General features: G+C 45.0%; 1 pseudogene; it reads left to right on the forward strand.

Moving 5' to 3' along the window:
- The first annotated feature begins 18,607 nt into the window (after positions 1 to 18,607).
- Positions 18,608 to 19,158, forward strand: LOC134386434 (large ribosomal subunit protein uL29-like; annotated as a pseudogene).
- The last annotated feature ends 2,972 nt before the right edge of the window (positions 19,159 to 22,130 follow it).

Below are 22,130 nucleotides of genomic sequence, written 5' to 3' on the forward strand. Positions count from 1 at the left end.
CTAACCAAAGTAATATTAGTAAGACACCACCTGGTCTTTTAAATGGCCTTCCTTTCTTAAGAATGTGAGAACCAGGGCAAAGGAACCTGGCAGTCTCAGACACAGACATGAAGGGGAGCTGGATCCCACCATGCACAACTTGTGACCTCACGCAGGTTGCTTAACCTCTCCTGCCTCATCTGTAAACTGGGGCCAATAATGTCCATGGGGCTCTTGAGAGGATAAAATGACTTAAATTTAAAGCGATTAGAATAGTCTAGCATGAAGAAAGCCCTCAAAAATGTTAGCAAATATTACTTTCTTTAGATGATAAGTTGGCTTTAGATGACTTCCAAAGTCCTTCACCCTCTGAGATTATTTTAATCTTATATTTTTCCTGTCTCCTAACTTTGTGGGTCTGTCTTTTCCTATCCTCTTCCATAGCTATTCCTCTGGTCCAGCATTATAGCCTTGAGCTGACTGGAATGAAAAAAAATAAAAAGAGCTTCCATTGTTCCCCACAGGGGATCTCTTAAACACCCCCAAGTTTGCTCTTTCTCTTGACGTCTGCTCTGAGCGCTTTCACCTCCTGTGCTGTGTGGTTCTGCACAACAGGGAACAAAATACTGGGGAAGCCAAACAAGATGAGGCAGGTAAGGACTTGTCCGTAGGCTCCTGACTCTGCTCAGATGCTCACGGCATGACTCAGCAGTTAGGCGGGGGCAGCTGCAGCATCTGTCCTGGGTGTGCCTGTGATCCCATTCTCAGCTTCCTGCTCTGAAGGAAGCAAGGGTCTCCTATCTGGGTTCGTCAGGCCTTACCTTTTGGTTCAGGACAGATTGAAACCCAGGAGGCCCTGAACTCCAGACAGACATCCTAAGAGTGGAGTCTCTCTATCCTGCCTCCAGGTTAGGTCCCAAAATTTATGCTTCATTCTAACCTCCCTTACTGGTCAGAATGAGAACATTCAGCCTCCTGCTCCCTGATTTCTGGACAGTTTCCTTTAGTTGCATTCGGTTACCTTCTCTCAAGTAGCCAATTGGTTTACATAGCGAACCCTGACTGGCCCCAGAATGTGGGTGCACCACCAAGCCTCACAAGACAAGTTCTAGCAGGTCTGAACCCCCATTTGAAAGGTTGTGCCCCCCCGACAACCTACATAAACTACACAAATCAGCACCTCTCCTTAAACATCATCTTGAACGTGTCACATCTTAGCTGCAATTCCCCTCTGGCTTGAATTTACATCTTTCATTAAGTTGAAATTATGTATACTGTACGTACTTTTCTCTCTCTGCCTTTGCCTTCATTATCTATCTTTTTCTCATTATATTGTAACCACATGTGATATTTGATCTCCACTTTGCTGTCCTCATACATGTCATGACCCAGCTTGAACCAACCTACTCTCTGCTGAACCAAACTATGCCCTCCAAACTCAGCCCAAAGATGCTGCAGACTTGGTACTCCAGGCCCACCTTTGGCTTTGCAATGAATGATTACAAATGTGCAAATATCTCACAAATTTAAGGCTTGTTACAAGTGACTTTCCATTTAGTGGTAGCCCATAGATTAATAATCAGAGAGGCATCATACACATGCTACAATATGGATGAACTTTGAAGACATATGTTAAGTGAAATAAGCAAGACACAAAAGGACAAATACTGTATGGTTCCACTTAGATGAGGTACCTAGAATAGGCAAATTCATAGAGACAGAAAGTTGAAAAGCGGTTACCAGGGGCTGGCCAGTTAGCTCCATTGGTTATAGCACGATGCTGACAACACCAAGGTCCAGGGTTCGATCCCATACCAGCCAGCCACCAAAAAGAGAAAAAGAAAAGAAAGGTGGTTACCAGGCAGGAGAGGGGAGTGGAGGTCAGAATGGGATGATGAAAACGTTCTGGAGATGGATAGAGGTAATGGTTGCACAATAATATGAATATACTTTGGCAAATGTCACTAACTGTACACTTAAAAATAAGCTATAAGGACTTCCAGTCGAGATGCTGGAATAGATGGTCCCCAGCATCACTCTCTCCCACAAATCAACTAATTTACAGCTATTAAAAAGCAACAACAGCCAAGCTGGGGCCACTGGAGCTCAGGGGAAGAGGAGGAGAGACCTACGGAGTTCATGAAGGGGGAGAAGCCGTGATGAGAGAAAGAAAAGGCTGCTCTGACCATTTCGAGCCCCAGCCACTTCCAGGCTGGAGCTGCTGAGCACACAGAGCAGGAGCCGGCAAGAGCCACAGCTGTGCCCTTCGGATGAAGTTGCATGGAGGAGGCAGGGGAGAAGAGGGCCTTGGTGGCCCTCAGACCAGCAAGACCACTAATAGGGTTCCTGTGGACCCACGCAGGAGTGAGGAGCCAGAACAGCTGAAAAAGGGGGGAGCCATTCAGAGGCCGGTGAGTCATCACAAGGGACCAGAGCACAGCCTGTCCCATGGGAAGTGTTTGCAGTATGAGTGGTGGGGAAGACGGGCCCACTTGGGGAACACTGAGGCACAGCAAGGACAGCTGATCTACCCCCAATCAGCACAGGACCACTCAGAGGAGACTGTTCATGAATACAGAACTGCAGGAAGTGCAGTTTGATGAAAAGACTCAAGTCCAGACCAGGGTTTCTACACAACCCAGGTGCACTGGATTTCACTAAACCCAGAAGTCCTATAAAGTCAACCATTAAAACCTGAGCTACACAAAAAGCCTTCCCTGGGGAATCAGCAGCAAAGCAGCAATTTAGCTCAACCACAGGGCTCAAGTGCTGGTCCCCACAGGATGTTCCCCCATTTTAGAAGTAAGCAAAGGACAACAAATTAGTTCCAGCACAGAGTTTAAGTGACGGGAACAGCAAATAATCCAACACAGAACTGAAAGAAAAACCAAAGTACCCCCAACCAGAGATGAAGTTTCATATTAATTGTAAAGGTCTCAGGGTTGGCCTGTGGCTCACTTGGGAGAGTGTGGTGCTGACAACACCAAGTCAAGGATTAAGATCCCCTTACCGGTCATCTTTTAAAAAAAAAAACAAAAACTAGTAACGGTCTCATTTCACCAAAGAACACCTATAACTCCTAGAAGGACTGGAAGTCCCCTGGGTTACCAAGCCAGAAAGGGGGGACAACCAGGCACACCACCAACACCATGGGACATGCCCGGGGTCCTGAGGCATAGAGTTCGGGACCAGACCCCCTCCCACAACCATGCATACCACCATCATCAGTACCAATTAGGTAAGGAGCATGCCAAAAACATCACTTCAATGTGGGTGGCCCACCACAGCCACCTCAATAACCACAGCTGCGGTGAAAGCAGCTAAATGCTACAATCACCATGCAAATGGCCCACCAGGCACTGGTGTATTGACACAAGGAGAGTCACTAGCAGAGAGCAAAGAAAAGATGTCTCTGTCCAGATGTCTCTGTCCAGAGTGACAGAAGCTTCTGCTCTACGATAATATTTGGGGACCTGAACACACCTCTTAGCATTGGACAGATCATCTAGGCAACAAATCAACAGAGTAACCATTACTCTTTCAGAGGGAGAGAAGAAATCTAGGGTGATTAGAGGGGTGAGGGGGGAGGAAGAGGCGGATGGGGAGAGAGTGGACAAGGGGCATAAAGAATAAGTACAATTTGTAACAATATATATGCTAGTAATATCGATTTGATCAACATATGTCAATGTTGAACCCCAAAATATGTATAATCAATTATGATTCAATAAAAATTTTTTAAAAAGTAAGTTGTATATTATGTATATTTTACCACAATTAAAATTTTTTAAATTAATACATGGTGATTATAGAACTTTCAGAAAATATAAACAAGTAAAAATAAGAAAATTAAAATAAATTGAAAGGTTATTGTCACTTATTGTATTACAAACACTTTTCCAAGTCACTGGTCCTTGATATCCTGCTACAAAACTTACTTAAAGGTTGAATGGTATTTATTTTATTTTATTGATATATCATTATTTATGTAATTAATATCTTAGAAGTAAATATTGAGGTTATTTTTATTATTATTTAAAAATTACTAAGAAAATAAAAGATTACCGGAAGACACATCTTAATAGCTAAATATTTATGACATCAGGAGATAGGTGTAGTTACAAAAGGGCAAATACATATCCTTATTATGGTGATGGAATTATTCTGTAACTTGACTAGGGTGGTGGATACACAAACCTACAAATGTGATAAAATTACATAGAACTAGATACAGACACACATGCACAAATGCACACAAATGAGGTCAAGTAAAATGAGAAATCTGGAAAAGATTGGTGGGTTATATCATTGTTAATTGTAATATTGTACTATAAAGAAAAAATAAAGAAAAAGAAAAAAAATTGTAATACTGTACTATAATTTTGTAAGTTCTACAAATTGGGGGAAACTAGTGTTGGACAGAATTTACAGGAGGCCAGTTGTTTGCATTGAGCTCCTACTCTGGGCCCAGCAGACCAGACCAGAGTGGAGTTGTTCATGCTGGGGTTCTGTATCACCAAGCTGAGACTAGCTTGGCCTCCTGAGAGATCAGGGCTGAGAGAGATAGTGGCCATGTCCCCAAACAGGGCAGTGTGATGGGGAGGTCACCTTTGCCTTGACCTTTGCTTAGCTTTTGGCGGCTGGCAGGTACAGGGAGGCAAACCCTCACTCTAACCAACTGAGCTAACCAGCCAGCCCCCATTTTGCTTCTTTTTTTCTCAGCCCTTCCAGTATGTAAGGCCAACCTCCTCTGCTCAGCTCATTAGAACACTCATCCTATTTGATAGAATGAAGTGTTGCCTGATTCCAGAATTGCAAATAAAGCCAATTAAAATCTTTAAATTAAATTTGTTGTAATTTTGTCCTTTTATAATTTTTGTTTGCTCTTTTTTCCTATTTTTATTTTGTTCTTTTTTAATTAATTTATTTTGTAATTTTGTCCTTTGACACTTGGTAAAAGGTACATGGGATCTCTCTATTACTTTTTACAACTACATGTGAATTTTCAATTATTTCAAAATAAAAGTCTTAATTTTTCGGGGCTGGCGCGTGGCTCACTCCGAGAGTGTGGTGCTGGTAACACCAAGGCCGCAGGTTCGGATCCCATATAGGGATGGCCGGTTAGCTCACTGGCTGAGCGTGGTGCTGACAATGCCAAGTCAAGGATTAAGATCCCCTTACCAGTCATCTTTTATTTAAAAAAAAAAAAAAAGTCTTAATTTTTCTAAAAGTGAAAAAAAAGTATGCACATTTATGATTAGTCTATTAAGACAAATTTTTAAAAGAGGAATTACTGAGTTAAAGCATTATTTTAAAAGCTTTTGATAAATATTACACCCCAGAAAAGATTTGCTATTTATGCTCCTGCCAATAGTGCTAGAACTCCACCTAACAACACCAAATATTATTAAAAGTACCTTTTAATTAAATCAACAAAACTTATTTCTCATCATTATTGATGCTGGAAAAATATAGGAAAATGGTCAGGGCCCCTCAGATGTTCAGAATCCTGCCAGAGATAGGTTGTGTGGGTGGAGTTAGTGCGCCTGCGCAGCGCCACAGCCTTAGCTGGTGTTTACTGCCTGGGGCTGCCATGCTTTTCCAAACTGCAGCTTCCAAGGAGCTGTTTGCTGGTTATGAGGGGTCACCAGACCCCTCATAGACCTGCGTGTGAGGGGTCTGGTGACCCAGCCTGGCGTGTGAAGGGTTTGTGACCCAGTCTGTGAATGGGCTTGAGGGGTCTGGGAGCTCCAGACCCAGCCCTAGATCGACAGTCGGCCCAGTCTGTGCAGGATTAGCAGCAGGTGAAAGCCCGACAACTAGCGTGGTCGTGGAGCTTTGCAATTGGCGTCACGACCGGGATTAAGAGCAAGACAACTGGCAATGTCGGCAGGATTCCGACAGAGCCCTAGCGGCACAACTGAATTCCCTCAAAGTTTTAAAATAGCAACACATAGTAGTTTCTCCATATTTAAAGATTGTTTGGTGTTCTTATCATTTTTCCATTGCTTAGTACTTTTTCACTCTTATTAGCTGAGAAGCTCCCTTTCAGGGGAGGAACCAAGAATGCTCTTCTTCCTGTGCTTTCAGCAGTGCTTCTCATAAGAATCACCTGAGGAATCCTGGGAATCATACTTTGAAGGCTAAGCAAGGTACTAAATCTTTTATCTTACAGGTAGCTGTGACCTTGGAGTTCTGTGATTTATGCAAACTACACTTTGAGTAGCATCCGCTGAGAGTTTGCTAGAAATGCAAATTTTAGGTCCCACCCCAGATCTATTAAATTACTTTCTGGGCTTGGAGCCTAACAATGTTTTAGTAAGCCCTCCAAGCACATTAGGCTTTGAAATGTGCTATTTGTGGAAGACTTTGATGAGCACCATTGTTTATTTTCTCTCCATTGCCCTACTCTCAGTAGCATATCAGTTCTATAAAGACAGGCTTTTTTTTTTTTTTTTTTTTTTAAATAAAGATGACCGGTAAGGGGATCTTAACCCTTGACTTGGTGTTGTCAGCACCGCACTCTCACAAGTGAGCCATGGGCCGGCCCAAGACAGGCTTTTTTGCCCATTTATGTTCACTCTTACATCCCTAGTACCTAGAATGTGTTTGGAACAGAGTGAGTGTTTAATAAATAATTGCTCAAAGAAGAATTTAGACGTTAATTAAACTCTTTCTTGGTGTCTGTGTCTTTACTCTAGACTGATTGGCCAGACTCTCCAGCCAGGCTCTGGCCGTGGTTTACATTACCAGGGGCACTGGTGGGGGTGGAAAGGAAGACTCCACCCACAGCTAAGTTTTTGGTTCAGTTCGCAAATGCAGAGAAGGTGATCACAACAGTCTGGGTGTGTTGGCTGGCCTACAGGTGTAAAATGTTGGCCATTTTATGCTCCAAACCCCTAAGCACATCAATCAAAATGAAACTTGTGTCATAGTCTCTGTGAGACAATGCTATTCAAACAGTGTGAGCAGAAAGCAGCAGAATGCAGCAGAAGAGATGCTACGGAAACTTGTGGATAATCTCAACCCACAGCAGCCCTTCTCCGCCATATGACTTCTCCCCAAGGTAGCTCGAACTTTGTGTATGCTGAGTTTCATCTCCTGGTGTTGTAGTGAGCAGGACTGAAGCCATGTTGTGACCTAAAACCACATAGGCTGTAGGCAAATTTTAAAAAGACACAGGTTTTTTTCTTGGCATGCATTTCTCTGAGTTCCCTCTTTTCCCATAGTTATGTGATATTTTGAACCTTGGTTACGGGGCAAGGAATGTAAAGTTGTTTTCCAGCCAGCCTGAAGCTGCAGACTAGCACGTACTACCCGCATCCCGAGATAATAGTCGAGATGGGAGCAGAAACCAGACGGAGTCTTGTTGAGACCTTGCACCTGAGACCCTGCATGAAGCCCTCACCACTCATGTGCCCCTTCCTCCTGCTTTTCATTTCCCATGTTCCACTCCCTTGGCCCCCAAAAGCCCCTCAGCAAATCTGAGTCTTTGAGATGGCTTCAGCCTGGCCACACTCCTTCAGGTTTACCAGAGAGATGGGGTTAGCCTCACATCTCTCCTCAGGTCACCAGTATTCCTGAATAAAAGCTGACTTCCATTTTCACCAGCATCTGACTTTTGAGTTATTTGTTTTTGAAAATGAGCAGACAGCCAGACCTACATGCCCTGGGGGGCTGAGCGGCCCTGGTGTCCCTGGTTTTCTCCAGGCTACCTCTGGAGGTGATGACAAGAGCAGGGCAGGCAGAAACAAAGAATTTTGAATATGTTAGGGCCGCCCATGGCTCACTTGGGAGAGTGTGGTGCTGACAACACCAAGTTGAAGGTTAAGATCCCCCTAACCGGTCATCTTTAAAAAAAAAAAAAAGAATTTTGGGCCGGCCCCGTGGCTCACTCGGGAGAATGCAGTGCTGATAACACCAAGGCCCCGGGTTCGCATCCCATATAGGGATGGCCGGTTGGCTCATTGGGTGAGCATGGCGCTGACAACACCAAGTCAACAGTTAAGATCCCCTTACCGGTCATCTTTTAAAAAAACAAAACAAAACAAAACAAAAAAAAGAATTTTGAAAATGTTCATGGGGCTCATTCATGCCTGCTAGAATGATTTAGTTCATCGATGTATCTCAGAGCCAAGAAGATTTTCTGCCCCATAGTAGGTGCTCAATAAATATTTCTTGAATGGTTGAAGAAAAATGAACAAAACTTCCTTGCTTTATGATGTCTGTTTTAAAAAGCCAAAATCTTCTGGAATTGATCTGTCCAGTCTGTTGGGGCATCCAGGATTCTAGAAAAGATTCTGCATCATCCTAGGATCTTATCTGTGACCAAACACACATCTATACCAGATGCCCAAGGTCTTAACCTTCAGGGCAGCCTCTTAATTCTCTCTTAGTCAAAAAGGCTGTGTTGTGAGGCCTGCAGCAGTAGCTTTGATAAACCTTCTAGGTAGAAGCACAGGATGTCAGCACTGGGCCAGGAAGAGTTTCACTCCATCTGATTCCAGGAATACTTTCACCTCACTGAGAGTTATCATTTTTATTGCTCTTTGGAATTTCCCCCAATCCTACTGAGAAGCTCAAAAGACATGTACTTACCTACTACAGTACATAAAAACTGACTTGGAAATTTACTTAACAGTCCTAGGAAGAAAATCAGTGTTGACTTAAGATTGGCAAAGCAGCACCCTCTCCCTGGCCCTCAAATAAAGGTGCAATCACAGTTATCACACAGCTTAGCAAAACAAGAGCAAGTCAACTGTACCTTGGTGAAGGAGATATCAAAGGCTCCAGACTTCACACAAGCAATCAGCTCCATGCATAGAGCACAGATGTTATTCAGGGGGATGACAATCACAAGGATATCGCCACCAGCTATGACATCTGGACATGCTTCCTAGAACTAGAAAAAGCAGACATTATCTGTGTCTTGTCAAGTCTCTCCCCGTGCCCCCTCCACATATACTGTAGCGTGGCTGCAAGTATTTTCTTGGCACTGTGAAGCTGGATTAGGGATTACGACTCTAGCTCCTGACCTGCCAGGGCCACAAGTACACTGTGTTCAGTTGACTTAGCATCTGCCTCAGTTTCTCCATATAAGGGCCCTTAATCACAGAGTCCGTTCAAAGCTCGTTTCATACAGCTGCTTCCCTCCTGGCAGCTCACTCCTAAAGGGTCCAAGAGAGACATTAAGACATTTCCATTACTGGAGATCCCAGAGTAATTTTTGTTTTATTACAAAAGACATGTTACGTAGCATACAAACTTATGGAATCATTTTACTTATTTATATTCCTTTCCCCCCACATAACCAAAAATACCTCCTGGAAATATTAAATTTTATTATTTGCCACACTTCCTTAGTAAGCAGTGAGTTCTAAATCCAGCTCTGAGTTTCAGTTTTTCCCTTTTACTCCCTAACATGCCTTGTCATCACAGGTACCCTCTGTTCGTGCTTGCTTTGAATCTCGGGCAGATGGAAGAAACTCCTCCCAACGTCAGTCTTTCCTGCTTTGTTTCATTAAATCCTAAAATCAGTAGACTGTGAAACAATTTCATATGTGTCAGTCCCAGGTCTTCCCCCAAGGCTGATAAGATTTAAAAGTAGTTTAGCTGCTTGCTATGTTATACTGCAAAGGCCTCCGAGTATTTGTCTCCACCAAGTTCCTATAATTCAACTTTGTCCTTTATAAATCTTGGGATTGGACTTCCAATCAAGATGGTGGAATAGACGGTCCCCAGGCGTCACCCTCTCCCACAATCAACCAATTTACAACTATTAAAAAGCAACGACAGCCAAGCTGAAGTCATTAAGCTCGGGGGAAGAGGAGGAGTTCATGAAGGCAGGAGAAGCCACGATGAAAGAAAGAAAGGACCGCTCTGACAGTTTTGAGTGCTGGTGGCTTCAAGGCTGGAGCTGGTGAGTACACAGAGCAGTAGCCGGCAAAAGCCACAACTGTGCCTTTGGATGAAGTTGCTTGGAGGCTGCAGGGGAGAAGAGGGCCTTGGTGACCCCCCAGGCCAGCAAGACCATTAACAGGGTTCCTGTGGACCCACACAGGAATGAGAGGCCACAGACAACTGAAAAAAGGAGCCACTCAGGGCCGGCCCGTGGCTCACTCGGGAGAGTGTGGTGCTGGTAACACCAAGGCCACAGGTTCGGGTCCCATATAGGGATGGCTGGTTAGCTCACTGGGTGAGCATGGCACCAACTCAAGGGTTAAGATCTCCTTACTGGTCATCTTTAAAAAAAAAAAAAAAAAAAAAAAGGAGCCACTCAAAGCCCAGTGAGTCATCACAAGGGACCGGTGCACAGCCCGCCCCATGGGAAGTATTTAGACTGTGGGGGGGTGGGGGAGATGGGCCCGCTGGGGGAACACTGGAGCATAGCATGGACAGCTGATCTACCCTCTAATCAGCACAGGCCCCCTCAGTGGAGACTGGTCAGGAATACAGAACTGCAAGAGGTGCAGTTTGCTGAAAAGTCTTAGGCCCAGACCAGAGTTTCCACACAACCCAGGTGTACTGGAACTCACGAGATGCGGGAAGTGCTTACAAGGTCAACAATTAAAACCTCAACTGCACAAAAAGCCTTCCCCAGGGAGTCAGCAGCAAAACAGCAGTTTAGCTCACCTACAGGGCTCAAGTGCTGGTCCCCACAGGAAGTGCCACCATTTTAGTAGTAAGCAAAGGACAATAAATTAGTTCCAGTGCAGAGATTAAGTGGTGGGGATAGTTAATAATCCAACACAGAACTGAAAGAAAAAACAAAAGACTCACAGAATATCAGAGACAAATTTCTGATATTAACCAGTAAATGTCTAACTCCACCAAAGAACACCTATAAAACCTAGAAGGACTGGAAACCCCACAGACTCCCAAGCTAGGGTCAAGGGAGGGCCAAGGGCCTCAGCCACACACCCCCGATGTCTGCATCCAACCCAGTGATGACCACTGAGCCACTGCCAGAAGTGACCCGGGCTCCTGAGCCAGGGGGTGGGGGCTAAGGGCCTCAGCCATGGCCCCCTGACGTCCACATCCAGCCCAGTTACAACCACCAAGCCATCACTGGAAGTGCCTCGGGCTCCTGAGCTGGAGGCAGTCGGGGACCGAGGGCCTCAGCCATGCCCCCGCCGACATCTACATCTAGCACAGTGATGACCACTGAACTGCTGTGGGAAGCACCCTGGGCTCCTGAGCCAGGCCAGTGGGAGACCGAGGGCCTCAGCCACGACCTCCCAGTGTCTGCATCCAGCCTAGCGACAACCGCCAAGCTGCTGCCAGAAGGCCCCTGGCGACCCTGCCAGAATGAGGGGGCTGCCATGGGCCTTGATCATGCCCCCCTTTCTCCTCCTTCTACTCTATCCCCCTCCCCTTCCCCCCTTCCCCTCTTCCCCTCACCCCCAACTGCTCCACAATATCTTGAATGTAAAAATGATAATAAGAAGAAATAAATAAATTTTTTAAGAAATCAAGTAGCCTCTATTGGCTATTTTAAATTCAAATAAATAAACAAATGAATAAATCTTGGATTAACAGGCCTATGCTTTCACACTGTGGTAGTGTTGATTCACTGAAAGCTCTTCTTTCCCTGGCAGAAAGGTTCATGGTTTATTCATTTATTTATTTTTTACTATTTTTAAAAATTGTTGTAAAATGTAACATAAAATTTGCCATTTTAACCATTTTGAAGTGTACAATTCAGTGGCATTAATTACATTTACCATGTTGTGCAATCATCACCATTACTGTTTCCGAACCTTTCCATCACCACAAACAGCAACTCTGTACCCATTAAGCCATAACTCCCCTTTCTCCCCTCCCTGCATGCCCTGGTAACTTCTAATCTACTTTCTGCTTCTTTGAATTTGTCCATTCTAGATATTTCATATAAGTGGAGTCATGCAATGTATGTTGCTCTGGCTGATCAGTGAGCTCAGCTGGTTAGAGCGCAGCCTTATAACACCAGGGTTATAGGTTCAGATCCCCGAACCGGCCAGCCACCAAAACAAATAAATAAATATTTGTTGCTTGGTTTCTAATTTCCTTCACTTAGCAGAATGTTTTAAAGGGTTATCTGATATAGCCCGTGTCAGAACTTCATACCTTTTTATGACTATATAATATTCCATTGTATGTATATATCACATTTTGTTTATCCATTCGCCTGTTGATGGACACATGAGTTGTTTCCATCTCTTAGCTATTGTGAATACTGTTGCTGGGAACATTGGCATACAAATATCTGTTTGAGTCTCCAATTTCAATTCTTTTAGGTATATAGCTAGGAGTGGAATTGTTAGGTCATATGATAGCTCTACGTTTACCTTTTTGAGGAAGTGACAAACTGTTTTCCACAGTGGCTGCACCATTTTACATTCCCACCAACAATGTATGAAGGTTCCAATGTCTCCACATCCTAACCAAAACTTATTTTCTTTCTTTATTTCTTTTTTTAATTACAGTCATTCTAGTAGGTGTGAAATATCTTCTTATGGTTTTGCTTTGTGTTTTCAAAATGATTAATGCTATTGGTTATCTTCTCATGTGTTTATTGGCCATTTCTCTATCTTCTTTGGAGGAATGTCTATTCGAGTCCTTTGTTTATTTTTTAAATTGGGTTGTTCATGGTCTTTTTTTTTTTTTAAAGATGACCGGTAAGAGGATCTTAACCCTTGGCTTGGCGTTGTCAGCACGACACTCAGCCAGTGAGCGCACCGGCCATTCCTATATGGAATCCGAACCCATGGCCTTGGTGTTATCAGCACCACACTCTCCTGAGTGAGCCACGGGCCGGCCCCTGTGGTCTAATTTTAACTTATAGTTTTGAAGGCCTCACCTCCGTAGATTGCAGGCAGTCCCTCTGCACTTTAAAGACCTTATTTACAATTTAGAGTTCCACTCAACCTTAGATAACAGGTATGAAGGGCTGTCCATTTTTAAATTCAGGGCTGGCTGGAGGAGCAGATTGCTCAACACAGAGGTGGTCCCTCTGGTTCCATCATGTCTTAAGGTAGAGCAACCAAAAACTAAAATGAAAATGAAAACAAATAAAAGCAGAGGGTAAGATTTTTAGTTAATCTAGTTTTCTATTCCTCACTCGTCAATTTAACAAATGTTTCTTGAGCACTTTATATCCAACAAGCACTGTGCTAGGTGCTGGGTATACAGCACTCAACGAGACAGACATGGTTCCTGCGGGAGGCAGAATAATGGCCCCTAAAGATATCATTGTCCTAATCCTGGAGCCTATGAATATGTTACTTTACATGGCAAAAGGGACTTTGCAGATGTGACTAGTTTTTGTTAAAGATCTTGACATGAGAGATTATCCTGGATCATCTGGGTGGATACAATGAGAGAAGGAGGTGGGAAGATGGAAGCAGAGTCAGGGAGAGCTTTAAAGATGCTACACTGCTGGCTTTGAGATGGAGGAAGGGGCCATGAGCCAAAGAGTACAGGCGACCTAGCAAGGGTGGAGAAGGCAAGGAAACAGATTCTACCCTAGAGCCTCCAGAAGGAATGCAGTCCTGCCAACCCCTTGACTTTAGGACTTCTGATTTCTGGAACTTTAAGTCAGTAAATTTGCGTTGTTCTAAGCACAGAATTGTGGTATTTTGTTCTAGCAGCAATAGGAAATTAATATAATTCCTTATCTCCTTTATAAAGGAGCCTGTGGTGTGGTGGCAGCGATCAGCAGACCTGAGTCTGACTCTGCTGGGACTCAGCAGCTGTGTGACTTGGGGTAGGTGCTTTATCATGTTGACTTGTTTTCCACATCAACAAAATGAGAATAGCAATGTTTGGCTCACGGTGTTGTGAGAACTAGAGACAGACTACGTAAAATGGCTGGGGTATAGTAGGCTCTTAGTAAGTGGAAGCTATTATTACTATTATTTTTGTCATCACTATAAATTTATATATTTTAAACACACTTTCCTTTGATTGGGCAAGAAGATGGGAGACAGGAGACAGGGACTCTATCTAGAATCAGCTGTAGGAAAGGAAGGGATTACAAAATGCCTAGGTAGCAGTAATTAGAGGAGGGGCTATTCTAGGGAACAGACAGCAGTGTCCTACTGCCTCTCTCTCTCTTCTGCCTCTTGCAGTGCCGCTGTCATTCTCCCCAGCCTCCAGGGGTACACTCAGGAATTCTCTTTGCCCTCTCTTACTTACCCCATCAAGCCCTGCTTTTTCTCCATCTCAGTCCCCCCAGAAGCTGGAGAGTTTTGTTCATCCTTCTCAGTGATGATTCAGGTCTCTTTGGTTATATCTGCTCATGTTTGACCATTTTGGCTTTACTTATATAGACAGTCTCCAACTTACAATGGTTTGACTTACGATTATTTGACTTTATGATGAATTTATCAGGACCTAACCTCATCATAAGTCAAGGGGCATCCGGTCTTAACCATGGTTCGACCTATGATTTTTCGACTTTACAATGGGTCTACCAGGGTGTTAAATGCATTTTTGACTTAAGATATTTTTGACTTACAATGGATTTATTGGGACATAACTGCACTGTAAGTCAGGGAGCAACTGTGCAGCATAAATACCCCATCTTCAGTTGTTGGTCACAAATTGTAGTGTATCTTTGCTCATAATGGGATGGGTTCCAGCAACCATATCTGTACTGTGTAACTCATTTCCCCTGGCTATAAGTAGCTCATTGGCCCAGGATAGACACCTTTCCCAAGCCGGGAATTGAGATTTGTGGCCTAGACAGCTCCGATACAGAACTGGCTGGAACTATAACCATCACTCTCTCAGGAGAGTTCAACAGCCATATGCTATCCCGTTAGGAGGAGGGAGGAGAAAGGAACCAGCAGGCATGCAGGGAGATGTTCCAATGGCTTCGTGGTTGCCTGTTCTAGACTCTTCCTGCAGCTTTACTCTATTACTATCTTTGAATATCGTGAGATAGTCCTATACATAACCTTATAAAATTCTCAATTTTCTCTTCAGCTAACAGTAATTGAATTCTGTTATGGCAACCAAAGGGCTTCAGCTAATTTAAAAATAAAGTTCTCGGGCCGGCCCGTGGCTCACTCGGGAGAGTGTGGTGCTGATAACACCAAGGCCACGGGTTCGGATCCTACATAGGGATGGCCGGTTAGCTCACTGGGTGAGCGTGGTGCTGACAACACCAAGTCAAGGGTTAAGATCCCCTTACCGGTCATCTTTTTAAAAAATAAATAAATAAATAAATAAATAAATAAAAATAAAGTTCTTCAGGGATAGCAGGCTCCAGAATTAACCCTAGAAAAAAACCATTTAGGGTCGGCCCCATGGCTCACTTGGGTGAGTGCGGTGCTGTTAGTGCCGAGGCCACAGGTTCAGATCCTATATAGGGATGGCTGGTGCGCTCACTGGCTGAGCATGGTGCCAAGGGTTGCAATCCCCTTACCAGTCAAAAAAAAAAAGAAAAAAAAAACCATTTAATGTAAATGCTGCTATGCACCCTCATCTCTTCTTATTGCTGAGCCAGAGGCCTGAAAACTTTGATGACCAATATCCTTCATCATTAGATGCCTTCATCCCGGAGAAAGTCTGTGGAAAACAATGCGATGTGGTTATTGCCAACATCAAGCACTGACAGAAGCCTCATGCCCCTTCTTCAAATATACCAAAGAAAAGACGAATTCGGGATGTCCACCACCCTGGCCAGAGTGTGTGGGGAAAAAGCAGTAGATTAGAAAGAGACACTTTTGAGTGAAAATCCCATCAATGGATGCAAACATTAATGCTGCAAATGACTCATGAGCTTCTATCGCCCCCAGTAGGACAACTTGCTAAACCTACCAGATGCTTGCATAGCCAATACCCCTGTAGGAAAGGACCAAAGAATTTGGGTGGCAACTAATATATGCTGAGTGCCTGCTTTGGCCAGGCACCTGGCTGTATCCATTCCTCACAGTCATCCAAGGAGGCAGGTGCTGTTTTTCCCATTTGGCAGATGAAGAGCTGAGGTTCAGAGAGGTCCAGTAATCTGTCCAATATCTTACAAGTAAAACATGGTGGATTCTGTCTCATTCCAGGGCTTAAAAATTTTTTTAACTATACCAGGCACAGCCTTCAATTGAGAAGGACCTTACTGCCAGAAAAAAGTTGTAGGGTTTTCCCACCACACTCTAAAACTCACTCTATAGCTTCTGTCGGGGAAATAATGTGAACATTCATCCAATGGGCTTCCTATGGATCTGTTACCATGGATCCAGGGTCCTGCATAACCTCCTTCTGAGGGGGTCAGTGAGAAGAGGGGCCGTGGGCTGAGGGCAGCTCAGTACAGGGCTCCCATCTCTGCTTCTGGCTTCTGTGCCTTTGTTTCCCAGACCATAATGTGGAAATAATAATTCTTGTCCCACCTCACAAAGGGCGAAGAGGATAGAGAAGCACTGCCAAGGGGCAGTCCACAGGTAAACAGCACACTTCAGGGGTCCAAGGTCCCCTCTCACCCTTAGCAAGATCCCCCCAACTGCAGAAGAGAGATGACATATTGGAAAACTGCAGATGCGTCGTCTGTGGTGTCTGTGCCCCGCACTCCCTCTAGTCCCACTTACCATAAGAGCAGCCCTTCCCTGGGTGTGGGAGGGACCTAGCAAGACAAGCCAAATTGCCCAAGCCTGATGCAGGGCTCCTTGAACCAGAGTAAGCAAGGCTTCAACCTGCTATGCTGCCCTGAGCACAGAGCGAAAGGACATGGATAAGATCTAGTCACAGGGAAAAAGGAATTGCTCCCCACCTTGTGGCCTCTCATAGCACACGCTGTTACAGCACCTGTGACACTGTCTTATTGCTGTTTATCTCCCTCTGACAGATAGTGAGCAACTTGCAGTTAGAGATCTTTTCATGTTACATGAGAAAAACTTGAATACATTTTCCTTGTTAAATAAATAAATAAAGGACACTACAGGGAAATCTGGCCTTGTCTTTGACCATCTTTTTGTTCTAGCATCCCCCAGTCTCAGTCCTCACCATGTAGGTAAGCTCTATTAGCAGGAAGAATGTAGATATTTTCCTGTTATTTATACATACACATTTAGCTTACACAAATTCAATTTTAACCAAAACAGAACAGAACAAAACCCTGAAAGGGAAATAGCAACTTAAATAGAACCATTCCATACACTGAGTCGATCGATGGCCTGGGGAAGTTAGGATGAGTGACATAGTCCCTCAGTTAAGAAACAAGTACACTCTCTATCCTTGATCTTCTCAGAGTGTGACCATTTCACTACCCTCAGAGATGATTTAAAATACGTTCAAGGGCTGACCTGTGGCTCACTCGGGAGAGTGTGGCACTGATAACACCAAGGCCATGGGTTTAGATCCCATATAGGGATGGCCGGTTAGCTCACCTGGGAGAGCGTGGTGCTGACAACACCAAGTCAAGGGTTAAGATCTCCTTACCAGTCATCTTTTAATAAATAAATAAATAAATAAAATACGTTTAAGGGTAATTCTGACAAAAATTGATTTTTGCCTTAAGCACTTTTGTATCCAACCCCTATTAGAGTGGCACTATATAGATTCACATAAGGTCCATGGCATGCCGTGAAGCCTAGGGCAAGGCCTGAAGCAGAAGGATACTCTGTAATGTTCCAGGATAGAGGAAAGGAAAGAAGAAAGGATCCTGGAGTGGGTGGGTGTATTAGCCCATTTGTGTTGCTTATAACAAAATACCTGAAACTGGGTGATTTATAAAGAAAAATGACATTTATTGCTTACAGTTTCTGAGGCTGGGAAGTCCAAAGTCCATCTGGTGATGGTGACAGTGACCCAAGGGTCTCACTTTGCAAGATGGCGGAAGCAGAGACAGCAGAAAGAGCAAGAGAAAAAAACAGACTCTCCTCTTCTTTTAAAGCCCTCAGAATCACGCCCTGACCACCATTTTTAATTCATTCACTACTGCACAGTCCTACAATCTAATCACCTCTTCAAGGCTCCACCTTTCAATTACCATAATAGGATTTTCCACCCTCTTAACAGTCACAGTGGGGGCCAAGTTTGTAATACGTGAAACTTGGGGGACACAATTCAAGCTTCAGGGAGTTTGGGGGAACAGAATTCAATCCACTGCAGTGGGGAAAAAAACCCGGCTACAGACTGTTGTGAATAATGGTGCTTCTGCCTTTGCTGAAATGATAATCATAGGGCACCACTTTGCTTATGTGTAATGTGAGCTTTAAACAGTGGCCATTTGGAGGCCACCCTTCCTAGCAGAAAGTATGGACTTTTGTTCTGAACGTGGCGTCATGCTGAGGGCCTGCATCAGTGGGAAATACCAATCGGTTGACCTCTGTCTGCATGAAGGCCACGATTCCAAAATCCGACTTGAGCCAGACGCACTTCCTTTTCCACAGGTGTGCTCTAAGGGGAAGGGCCTTTCGGTGGCTGTATTTTCTGTCAAGACCAGGGGAAGTTCAGCCTCACATCCCTCCTACGCTCTTGGTATCTGGTTTCCTGGCAGGTGCTGGGGGTTTTATGGTCCTGGTTGACGACGGCTGTCAGTTTTCTCCTATCCACCGGTCTTCCATAACCCATGGTCTCACCTGACTATTTTCACAAATCTATTGTTTCTTTGGACATGTTGGGCAGTGATCCTTGCAAAGGAGGCGAGAAGTGAATGGCTGATTTGTGTGATGTTAAAGGTTGTCCTGCCTCTGAGCCGGCGGCGCCGTGTGTGGCGGCCACGGCCAAGATGAAGGCTCGGGACCTTCGCGGCAAGTAGGAGGAGCTGCTGAAACAGCTGGACGACCTGCAGGTGGAGCTGTCCCAGCTGCACGTCGCCAAAGGCACAGGCGGCGCGGCGTCCGAGCGCTCCAAGAATCGAGTTGTCCGCAAATCCATCGCTCGCGTTCTCACCGAAGTTATCCAGACTCAGAAAGAAAACCTCAGGAAATTCTACAAGGGCAAGAAGTACAAGCCCCGGACCTGCGACCCGAGAAAACATGTGCGGTGCGGCGCGGGCTCCACAAGCACGAGGAGAAGCTGGGGACCAAGAAGCGGCGGCGGAGGGAACGGCTGTACCCGCTGCCGAAGTTGGCGGGCGAGGCTGACGGCGCCAAGAAACACGAAACTGGGGGGGAAGGTTGTCCTGCAGTTGGCACAACCAGCTCGGGATTGCACGGTAATTCCCCTTCTGACCTACCTGCCGGAGGGAAACGGCTGCACTGAGAGAACGTCCACGCACCAGCCCAGCTATTCCTGGGTGGGTAGGGCAGAGTTAGGTACTCACTTGGGGAGACTTTTTTTTTTTTTTCGTAAAGATGACCGGTAAGGGGATCTTAACCTTTGACTTGGTGTTGTCAGCACCACGCTCAGCCAGTGAGCGAACCGGCCATCCCTATATGGGATCCGAACCTGTGGCCTTGGTGTTATCAGCACCGCGCTCTCCCAAGTGAGCCACGGGCCGGCCCTTGGGAGACTTTTAAACACAGCAAAGGCATCAAAGCCAGAGTGGTTCATCTGTCCCAGCAGGACAGAAAGTGGGGATAAAAGGGGCCATTAGAAATAATCTAATCCAGCCATGTCATTTTAGATTTTTATTTTCAGTTCTTTCAATTTACAAATGAGGAGTCCGAGGCTCTAAAAGGGAAGGTATCTGGTTCCAGATGATACATTTGCACTAGTGCCGGGGAGTGGGGGTGGGGGTGGGGAGAGAACTTAGGTCTTCTGACTTCTAATGCAGTACTTCCTGGATACTAGTATGTCCTGAACTGTGTTCAGCAGTGCTTTGGAAGCACCAGTAAAAAAAGTTAAACAGTTCTCTTTATCACCGGACTTCTGAGCCTTTACTGTGCTAATATACACTGGGTCTGTCTAAGGGGGCATATAGTTTTCAGACTTTTCCTATCTTCTTTGACCAGATTCTTTTTCTATATCATGTCTATTTACATGCTCCAGAAGAGAATTAAAGGATTTCTTATAACAATTTAGGAAATGCTGCCCTACACCATGCTGCTATTGTTAAGTGCTGCACAAATAAATTACCTACACATAATCCCTATAATTCACATTATGCAACACTGATGCTGAGACACATAGGATACTCAGCCAATGGGAAAACATCACTGTCACTCTAAAAAGTAATCGATGCTGCATTGGTGCAGCAATGAATTCTGTATCTCAAAATGCAGAAGTATGTGTGGTGAGGGAGGGAGACGTAGGTAGAACAAGGGTTAATAGTCAGCTCTTCTCTGACATGCAGAGTCATCTCAGCAGATTGTTGGAGTAGCAGGACTGAAACCATGTTGGGACCTAAAACCGCATGGACTTCAGAAAAATCTTAAAAGACACAGTGTTTTTCTTGGCATGCATTTCTCTGAGGGTCTGTCTTTTCCCATTTTGAACCTTGGTTATGGGACAGGATGACATTATTTACATAAGTGTAGAGAGGTTTTTCAGACCCTGAGAAACCAAGGAAGACATCAATGAAGCTATGCTGATTTCACCCTGAAGCAAATCAAAATCCTGCAGGACCGTAAGATAATGTCAAGGACCAAAACAGAAGCCAGATGGAGCCTTGACAAGAATTTGCACCTGGCCCCTTACACATAACCCCCACAGCTCACATCTCCTCCTCCTGCTTTCCATTCCCTCAACCTCCTCCTTAAAAACCCCTCAGTAGGGCCGGCCCGTGGCTCACTTGGGAGAGTGTGGTGCTGACAACACCAAGGCCACGGGTTCGGATCCCTATATAGGGATGGCCGATTAGCTCACTTGGGAGAGCGTGGTGCTGACAACACCAAATTAAGGGTTAAGATCCCCTTACCGGTCACCTTTTAAAAAAACAAACAAACAAAAAACCCTCAGTAAAGCTTGGGAGGTAGGTCAGCATACCATCTCCTTCAGGTTACTGTCCTTAATAAAGATGCCTTCCCTTTTCACCAACTTTTATCTTTTGAGTCTTTTGTTTCTGTTTTGCAGTGGGCAGCCAGTATCAGGTTTGGTAACAACATCTGGGTTTGGAGCTTGTCAGACCTCACTCAACATGCATTTATTGTACTTCTGCGATATGTCACAGACCCTTGCCCTTGAGATCACGTTGGGGCTGGCCAGTTAGCTCAGTTGGTTACAGCATGGTATTATGACACCAAGGTCAAGGGTTTGGATCCCTGTACTGGCCAGCTGCCAAAAAAAGAAAAGGAGATCACAGACTAGGAAGGGAACCAGGCATATGAAGGAGTGATGCATTGTGACAGATGCGATGGCAGGGATATGTACAAGACAAAGCAGAGGCACTGAGGAGGGAGGGCGTGAACAGTTAGGCTGGAAAAGGGGGCAGAGGCCGTGGCTAGACCAACTTTCCAGAGGGATCTCTTCCACAGAGTGTTAAAGGCCGAGTAGGAATTTACCAGGTGGCTGAATGGAGTGAGAAAGACAGAACAGCATGTACAAAGGCAGAGGAGGGTGGAACAAGATGGCATTTGGGGACAGCAGAGGGAATAGAGTCTTGTTGGAGGGAGGGGGAGAGTGTCCCAGGGCTAACAGGCAGGGATCTGAGTGTGAGGAGCCTCTGCACCATGCTGAGGAGTTTAGACTTTATCTGTGAGGCCTGACTACAGGAGTTAGTCCAATACAGCTGATTCAATGGCACTATAGTTCAGTTAGAAACACCATTCTGGAGGTCCAGACCCACACATTCAGTTCATCTCAGTGATGACAAGCATCCCACACAAACTTGGAGAAGGAACACCAAAGACAAACACAGGAAAGGGCAGAGCTGCATAGATAGTTTGCAGGGAGACGGGGATAGAGAGAAAGCCAGAGCAGGAGGCGAGAGTGGACTCAGCTCGAAGTTAGCTGCTGTCTCACCACCACTCAGTGGGGGTGTGGGCTGCAGGTGGATCACCCACCCTCACACACTGACTATACGTATTGTTCCAGCTCTTCAATTGCTTATCTGGGTAGACACTTGCTCCACTAGGAGATGGCCAGGAGGAAAAATGATTCTCTGAATTGAGGCAAGATGTCTTCCTTCCTCCCCAGAAGATTACCTGTGTCAACCTAAAGAAGAAACTGAGGCAAAAATATGCAAAGAGTTTATTTGGGCCAAGGTTGAGGACTGCAGCCCAGGAAAACACAAATTCAAGTTGTCCTGGCAGCACTTGCAAACGAATAAGTAAAAAGGAGAATCTTGAAGGGGC

The sequence above is a fragment of the Cynocephalus volans genome, chromosome 1, assembly GCF_027409185.1.
Source record: "Cynocephalus volans isolate mCynVol1 chromosome 1, mCynVol1.pri, whole genome shotgun sequence".
Lineage (NCBI taxonomy): Eukaryota > Metazoa > Chordata > Mammalia > Dermoptera > Cynocephalidae > Cynocephalus > Cynocephalus volans.